At 40.2% G+C, this 9,548-nt stretch overlaps 1 long non-coding RNA gene across 1 annotated transcript in view; it reads left to right on the forward strand.

Annotated features, from left to right (window-relative positions):
• The window catches only part of LOC138268168 (uncharacterized), a 97,418-nt gene extending 88,690 nt beyond the window's left edge, over positions 1-8,728 (forward strand). Inside the window, exon 3 of the long non-coding RNA XR_011199945.1 lies at positions 8,241-8,728. This is a non-coding gene — a long non-coding RNA (uncharacterized lncRNA). The remainder of the gene's footprint in view (positions 1-8,240) is intronic.
• Positions 8,729-9,548: the final 820 nt, after the last annotated feature.

Raw genomic sequence — 9,548 nt, forward strand, 5'->3', positions numbered from 1 at the left:
TAAATGGACTTCTATTTACTTCCTGGGGTATTTCCAGACTTCACATAAACTGTTACTGGGCTGTGAAGGTGAACATCAGATATATATATCCCTAATCTCTGAAGGACTGTTCATTTATATATATATTAGGTAGGTGCATTTATGTGTGGCCTAAGTGGTTTGTTTGCCTGACACAACAAACAATAATGTTATTGTGATATATATATATATATATATATATATATATACATGTTTATAAGTTAATCATATCATAAATGGTCCCTAATAAATGCATACAGTAGGAGGGCTAATGCTAAATATGAGTCTGTTATTATTGCAGGGAATTCACGTGACTGTTCCCCATGGATCCACTGAAAAATTGCAGTGACTTCAATATATTCACTTTCTTGCCACAAGGTAGCACCAGTGTCACACATGAAAAATTAAACGGAATATTTTAGAGGCCTTCAAAGGGGTTCCTCACTCTTGGAAAGACAACTGCAACAGGTTTTGTAGATTTCAAAACAAACTCTTTTATTCTAATTATGCGAAGGTCCTGTTCACATCTATCTGAAAGGTGGTTAAATATATTTGTATGTATAGTAGCTGATAATTCTTCTTCTATTTGTATACCCTCAAGATATGTGTATATGTCCCAGTCTATACTGTTTGATAATTCATCTTGCCTCCAATCTTGAGGCTCGATAGTTTCATAATGGGGATAATAGTTAACAGTGTCAGTATTTGTTATGGGGTTCATGAAGCTACTACACTACATTTAACTTGGAGGACAATGTCCTTATATTAGTTCTTTGAAGAATTATTTATAATTGTCTAACGGGCATTTCTCTTATGTCAATGTAGATTGTTTTAAGGCCTAGAGGTGATATACTATAAATACCTAGGCATTCATAAACTTCTGACTTAAAAAAATGATCCTATGGTATTGATATTACTGGTCTACTAGGTCAGTTCTATTGTAGAGGGCGACAGCCTGACCGTTATAAGAATGAATAATTAATTCAGGGATGTGGAATTAATGAGTTGACTTTTTTGGGACATTTGCTCAATCCAGTCAATTACTTTACTTTTGAGTATACTGTTACAACTTAACCTTCATAACCTTCATAAGAATAGGAAGTCTGATACTTATTCGTAAATTATACACTAAGGGGGTTATTCTAACTTTGGAGGAGGTGTTAATCCGTCCCAAAAGTGACGGAAAAGTGACGGATTTACCACCAGCCGTATTACGAGTCCATTATATCCTATGGAACTCGTAATACGGCTGGTGGTATATACGTCACTTTACCGTCACTTTTGGGATGGATTAACACTCCTCCAAAGTTAGAATAACCCCCTAAATAACATAAACTTATATATTGACATTATTATGTGGCCAAATTTCTATCTATACATACACAGTCATTCTTAATTTCATACTAGGGCAAACAAAATACTACTGGTCACTTCCCTCAGGATTCATAGAGGGGACAACATTTCACTATTTGCAACTACAAATTGTGACTTCCAGACTTAAAGTCTGGGTTAGGTTGATTTGAGTGATCTTTAGAACATACATTGATTGCTCAGCCCCAAGTCCAACACTACTCTTGACCACTTTAGACTTACTCAGTCAAGCTCCCTGTATCTTCCTTACTTACCACTGGGATCCCTTAATATTTTATCAATTCATACACAATCTTGCATGCAAACACCAAAATGATATACATTACAGTGTCAAAATTGTAAATGTTTTTATAAAATAAAAGGAACAGACCTCATACTTTGTTCACCTCACTACCATCACCTGAGTCCTGAGTCCCATCTGTCCCCACGAAATCAGAGATTTTTACATAAATGTTGGCATCTCCCTTACCTCTTTAAAAAGTGCGCAAATCACCTCATGGAGACAGGGAGGGCCCCCAGTCCAGCAGTTGGTGAGATCAAAGTAGAGCTCCTGGCTTAGCTAGCCAATATGTTAGAGGGAAATCTGTTAATAAAATAAGACAGATCAATTTGACACAATAATATAGGTTTAATCGATGTTTAGCTGGGAACAACAGGCAGTCTCAACATAGAGGCCATGACTGATGTTCAAAGTTCTAGTTCACAAGCAGTGGTATTTATACTGTAAAAAACACAAAAAACTATGCTGACAAGTTCAGCATTGACGTAAGCAAGAACAAGCAGTACAGATAACATAATAGGGGAGAGGTACCTCTTGACAAGAGCACATGCACAGTTATTGGTCACCTCATGGGTGGGTAAGTACCATTGACGTCATTCTGGATCTCTATCTTTTCTGCACAACAAGTGATTATATGTTTCATGATGCTGGCTGCTGGTTGGTGCCGTGGGAGAACAGGGCAGGAGCCCTTTAAAACTGAGGATGCGCTACCGCTTTGCGGGAAGCGCGCGTTGCTGGCTGCTGGTTGGTGCCGCGGGAGAACAGGGCAGGAGCCCTTTAAAACTGAGGACATGCTCCTGCTTCGCGGGACGCGCACGGGCAGCGCCCGGGCCAAGGGCGGGCCCGTCCTTCGCCCGTCATCGCCAGGAAGAGACTGGGCTGGGCCCCCTCCCTTTCTCTTCCTCTTTTCTTACTGGAAGCCCTGTTTTATGGAGAGCCGCTGACTTAAGGAAGGCAAAGAGGAGTCTTCGCCACCTGTGACTTGGGTATTTAAAATGTATTAATTTTTAAATTCGTTTGTCCCCTGTACACTGTTGATTAATATATGCGAAATACGTGCAAGGCGACAGTAAGGCCTACTGCGCTACAACTTGAGCGGGTTTGGTGTGGCAGAAGGTTGTGGCTGGACAATTTGAGCCAAGCAGGCCCTGAGTATAACTTGGCTTTACCTCTCCCTAGCCTGGGGCACCGAGACTAACACACCTGTTAACGAAATATACAGCGCCTCTCTCTTGGATAAAGGATTAGCTTGTTTAAATGGGAAAACGTAAGGGAGACAATGGGGGAAGGGAGCCCACTCAGGAGGCCCCCCCACCTAGGTTAATAACAAGCTACCTAACTTCAGTAATGGGCGCCATTGAGACGGAGATAGGGAGAGTAGAAGCCACTCTAGAGTTGTCTCTTGAGAAAGCAGGAAAGGGTAGGGGGGAGGGAAGGACTCTGCCTGTAACATCTTTATTAAGCAAGACTAAGATAGGAAACCCTTGCGTAACAACAGAAATTGATTTAATTACTCCTACAACTCCAGAGAGTCCACCTCCAAAAAAAAGCAGGCAAGTAATTCCCCCCATACTGCAGTAATCCCCACAGATCAAGTTGGATCTCCTGCAGACAGGTATGACTTTGGAGAGCCCCTTTCAGGAACTAAGACGAACAAGAGGAAATGTCTACCTAACCCTAAAAAAAATAAAAAAAATTCTAGGGAAACAGCCAAAAGACTGTAAAAATTTGGATCCAATTACAACCAGTTTTTCTCAGATTGAAGATCAACTTAGAGACATAAAAAAGCTGTGTTCATCAGTTCTGGAAAGAGTGGCTATCCTCGAGCAGAAGGTTGAACTTATAATAAACATAAAACCTATACCATCGAGGGCAGAACCTCAGACCAATCACTCCGTCCCTGACTGCTTACCAGCTCCGCCCATTCAACAGCATAGAAATTATAGATTGACTCCTGCCCAGAACCCAACCCAAAAACCTCTGAACTCAGAGGTACTCCAGGATTCTATAAATTTACAGTCTCAGTGGGGTACAACCAATCAGGAAGGCTTAGTAGGTCATGAGATTACAAGAACTCAAGTAGCCTGCCCGAGGATTCCGTTGGCTTTTGCCCCCTATATTTTAATCCTGGAAAATGTCCCTATACTAGAAAACACTCACCCCGAATCCCATGTGTCACTGTTAAATAAAGTGACTCACTGGGTAGGAAAACATTCGGGAGGGCGGGTAGATTTTTATAGGGACATTTTAACTGTAAGAAGGGTCCCTTGGGTTGGCTCATCCCCTAAAGCATTACCTGGGGACTGCATTATAATAAACTTTAGGAGTCCCTGAGTTGTCAATGCTTTGTACCACCATCTTTTGACTATGAGACCATCTGCAGGGCCTATAAGAGTACAACGCTTGACTAAGTTTATCTCCCTGACATCAAATCCATGCTATCCTGATCCAACTCGTCCTGGGAATCAGAATTTCAGCAACCCTGGTCCCTCTAACTCCCTTGACACTGTCTTGACATTGTCTAACAGGTATAAGCCTTTGACCTCACTAGAGCAGTTAGATTGACCATTAGTAATCGAGTCTTTTTTGTGAGGCCCCCTGGAGACAAATATACTGCCACAGTCCCCTTCACAATCTAAGGGAGTCCCCGACATATGTGACACACAGGGTATGACAGCCCTAGGAATTATTTCCTGGAATGTTGCAGGTTTAAAATCAAAAATTGGAAACCCTGACTGGATAAAATTAGTGACGGAAAATCTTTTTATCTGCTGCCAGGAGACCTGGCTCACAGAGTCCCCGCATATTAATGGCTATACCACATATAGTGTTCCTGCAACTAAGGCCTCCGCAGGTAGAGCTAAGGGCGGTTTGGTTACCTTTCTGTCTGTGGAGGCGGGAGGGATGGAAGCACGTGTTGTGGGCACATCCCCTTTTTTCTGGCTTTATCTTTGAAATTAGCAGAGCCATTTGATATACTACTGATCAACTATTATAATAACACCTTTGATAATTCTGATATAAGCGTGGTCAGTAGTTTGGAGATGTTAATACATAAGGTAACAACTCTTAGCAAAAAGGACCTAAGAATAGTCTGGGTTGGTGATTTTAATGCCCACCTGTGTGAGCCAGAGTTCTTGGATTGCTATGGACTTTTGGATGAAAATGATAATCCCATTCAACATTTTAAACACTCCCCATATGGGAATGCCCTTAACTCTCTGATAACAGTAAATTCTCTTTTTTTCCCCACACCAGTTATTAGATGGATACCAACATTTGTAAGGGGGGATACTCACACTACTATTGACTATATTATTTACTCTAGAGAGTTATCCTCTTTTGCAGGACAATTCAGGGCGACCCTGACCTGCATTGGTGACCATAACCCCTTATCTATTGTGATTAATTTAGATCTGACGAGCGATTCAAGAAGAGGGAAGCGACACCCTGCTATGAAGCTCTCATCCCAAAAAGGACTCACAATTAAATGGGGAAAGATAAATAGTAATACCTTCTTTAAAGATCTATTCCTGAACAAATGGTCAGATGTTATGACATCCCTGGATGAAGATAGGGCCCCCCATGAAATCGTTCGTGCATTTTCCTCTCTGACAAAGTATATGGTGGAGAAATTACAGCCCTCTCACGCTAATAAAGTCCATGGGCCAAGATGGTTTAACCACGCATGTACCACATCCTTAAGCAAGTTAAAGAAAATAATCAATGCATCTCCCAAAGATCAACAAGCAATTAAGATTGCTAGGAAAAACTATAAAGAAGCACTTGCCAAAAGGAAAGTCAAACTAAGTGAATCTGCGTGGGAGGAACTGATGGTTGCAAGTAAAATCAAAGACACAACTGCATTTTGGCGTGTGGTTAATTCTTCATTGCTGAATGATAAACATGAGACGCCCATGGACACTGTTATTCCAGCAAAGACTTGGGTGGACTATTTAAAAAAAACTTTCGCCATAGAGACAAATGTTCAATCAGAAATGTTAAACTGTCTGAAGCTTGCAGGAAATGATCAGCTAAGTCTGGCTTCTAGCAATGCTATAAGTGTGGATGATGTTAAACAAGCCATTCAAGATTGCCCTTCTGAAAAAAGCCCTGGCCCAGACAGAATCCCTGCCTATTTATATAAAGCACTTCCAGATTTCTGGGGACCACTGCTTACCAACGTTTTGAGATCGGCTGTGGCAGGCCCTCTAGTAGATTCTTGGAAAGAGGCGATCATCGTCCCAATTTTTAAGAAGGGAGATAGGGCAGATCCCTTGTGCTATCGCCCAATTTCTTTATTGGATAGTTCAGTCAAAATTTTAGGTTGAGTGATCCTAAACAAGCTAAACAATGGGCGATTGAATCTCACTCCCTTTCAGAAATACAATTTGGCTTTCGTCCAGGTGTGGGCACAGTAGAACAAACTCTTAACTTGACTCTTATAGTTCAGAAATATACCAAAGCCAAAAGGGGTTGCATACATCTAGCATTTATGGATCTGTCCTGTGCCTTTGACACAGTTAACAGGGAGAAATTGTGGAGGGTCATGCTGGGTATAGGCGTGGATAAAGATATAGTTATATTACTTAGCAAACTACACGCCTGTACAGAGGCTCGGGTCCGCTATTCCCGGGAGGGATGTATGACAGAGATATTTCCCTCATTAAAGGGGGTTAGACAAGGATGTGTCCTTGCCCCTTTTCTTTTTCTCTTGTATATAAATGGGTTAGAGAAATTTCTTTGTGAATCAGGGAAGGATTCCCCAGTCATCAACAATTCTCCAATCCCTGCACTCTTGTATGCGGACGATGCAGTACTCATCTCAAGGACAGCAAATGGCCTCCAGATTTTATTAAACACTTTTAATATTTTTATGGGGAACCTTGGTCTTAAAATTAACAGAACTAAGTCGTTTGTGATGAAGACCGGACCCAAATTAATAAAAACGAAAAAATTCATTTTAGACGGGCATGAGATATTTAAGGTCCCACATTTTACGTATCTGGGGGTCCCCATTGATGTAGATTTTAATTGGAAATTTTTAGTTAATATACGTTCAATACAATTCCAAAAAGCCATTGAAGCTGTTTTTAGGTTTGCGAAAAGCCTCCAACATAAACCTGTTAAGGAAATGATGACTGTTTTCTCTTCTAAGTGTCTTTCTATTGCGACATTTGGAGCTGGGTTTGGGGGCATGCAGAATGTACAGGACTTCAGATTATAGAAAATACATTTTTAATAAGGTTATTAGCAGTCCCTCAATCTACACCAGCAATGTTCTGTCATAAAGAAGTAGGTTTGAGATACATATCTAGCTATATAAAACTTCAACCTGTAATATTGTGGGTAAAAATCTGGACTAAGCCAGAAGCGTTTTTATGTAGAAAGGTGATACAGGATTGTCTCCTCTTGTCATGATTCCTGGATATACCCTGGCTTAGATATGTTTATCTCTCTCGCCTGTCATTAGGATTAGGAGAATTTTTTTTTAAACCGGATACTCTAACAAGACAGGACATCAAGAAGGTTAAAGACATATTCTGGCAGAAAAATCAGGCCACGGAGCCACCCTCTGGTGTAATGAGACTATGGATGAGACATGAGACACAACAACTTCAACCAAAATTGTATTTGACAGGTTTTTACTTACGAGGCTACGTTTAAATACTTTACATTACCTGGTAGCATTCCAAGTATGTGGAACCGGTTCAAGACCCTCCCTCCTTGTTGTTGCGATGGAAAGACATCTCAAAGTACATTACATTTTATGCTTTTTTGCACTTTATATGCTGTTCCAAGAAAAAGGTTTTTACATCCGTTATTCCTGTCTAACAGTATTAGAACTAGCCAGCTTGCTTATTCCCACTTACATGATTTGGGAAATATGGACATAATTCAGGCTGTGTTAAATTTCATACATGCTGCTCGCGGTATTCGGAAAATGTAATAATAATGTTTTTTAGGAATTTTTATGATTAAGAAGTTTGTATGCTTAATTTATTTGTTGTCTTTTGTGGTCTTTTGCACCGAATAAAGTAAAGTAATGAATGAATGAATGTTACATGATGCTCATGGTAGCCCTGCCTTGTGCTAATGCTTATCTGACCCTTACACAGTTTCCCTCACCAAGATATGAATGACTTGTGGTTTTTAGGACCCTTGTGCTAAGGCAGGATACACCCTTTTGTTCCACCCTGTTCGTGCTAAGTGAACATTTTGGAAGCAACAGTTGGTGCAGCTTTAAAGAAAAACTCTCATTCCAATGTGGCTTGGGCCTCTTGTGTGTTTCAGCACAGCTAACTTAACAATGCAGCATGTGTATACGTTTCCTAAGTAATAAGTGTTTGTTTGTCCTAAATATGACCTGCTTTTCTATTAAACCCACAGTCTGTCTTTTCTTAACATGTCATGTATTAAGCCTTTCACTACTTACATTAGTTTACAACTATCCCTAGCCTAAAATGTTTGTATTGGGATTTGGGAACTTATGTTTGTATGTATGTGATGTATGTGATGTGTTCCTATTCTTCCTACATCAATTTTAACTTTCTCTTTTATTTTTCAACAGTCATAAAATGATAGACAACTTTTCTGGACTATTTATCCCATGAATATTAGAGGTAATCAACAATAACAACCACCAATCAGAGGAATACATTCCACAGAAATACACCCTCAGGACAAACCACACTTCTTTCCATTTGTCATCATCATAGCTCCTGTTTTTGCTCTGTGCCTAGTAAGACGAAACATAATAATTGTAAACTCTGTAAATCTAAACTCACTCAAGGTTAACAAGCAACATTGTATTATATCACTGTAGGGCATTCCTTAACTTGAACATTTGAGTTGTCATACCAATAAATTAACATATTTATACCCATCACTTATGCCACATCTTCTTGCTTACCCGAGGATGGAAACAACTAGAATGTTTATAGTTGAATGGGATAATCCTAGCCTCTGTTACAAAAGAATTGAAAGTTTACACTCATTGTCAGGACAGCAGAGGATTAATCTTACTCATCACCAATGGGGCAATCCTAAACACTGGTATAAAATAAAACTTTTTGATGGTCAAATCAATTGACCAATCTGTGGCATTTAAAATGTACCCTAAGCTCCCATCTAAAATAAAATGCTGTGTAAGCCATGGCTCCTCTAGAAGTGTGATCCATAAATTGACACATCGATTGCGGCCTCTGCCGTAATCCATCATATGAAACTCTATTGTTGGTGATGAAACCATCCAAAAGGATTTTCTAATGGAGATGAACAACTATTGCACCCCTGGTGTCCTATTCTCACTCAATATTTTCTCATACGCCTTAAAGCATCTAACCATACATAACTTTGGGCATATCCGGGAATTTAAGGCGCATCTGGGACTTCAGGATACAAGATAGCTTGAATGTTGGCCCTAATCCTCCAGTGCAGCTCTTCCTTTCTGGGGCAAAAACTCTACCTGTCAAATCCCAGGCTCATACATCCAACATGTTTCTGTATGACACCATAAAAATAACATCACCAGTTTGGCTAAGAGTTACTTTCTCAAAAGGAACTTATTTTCATACCTAGATGAAAAGAAGTTGAAGACCATGTGGAGATCCCAAAAGAGTGAATACTTGGGTTCCAGAAGAATTGCTATCAGATCCCCCATAGCAGCCTACACACCATAGGATGTTCTCCCACTGGAACTACACTGATCAGCAGATAGGCTTGCTGAAACTGCTGATCTGCAGGCATTAACCTTTTTGTAGGTCTAGCCTCTGCCCACCAGCTCCAAGAGTAAATTCAGGATGTGGACAACATCTGTCTCCAAGAGACCCAAACCTGATCTCATACACCAAAGGGACTATCGTCTCCAAACTGAGCT

This window comes from Pleurodeles waltl, chromosome 12 (assembly GCF_031143425.1).
Source record: "Pleurodeles waltl isolate 20211129_DDA chromosome 12, aPleWal1.hap1.20221129, whole genome shotgun sequence".
NCBI classification, from domain to species: Eukaryota; Metazoa; Chordata; class Amphibia; order Caudata; family Salamandridae; genus Pleurodeles; species Pleurodeles waltl.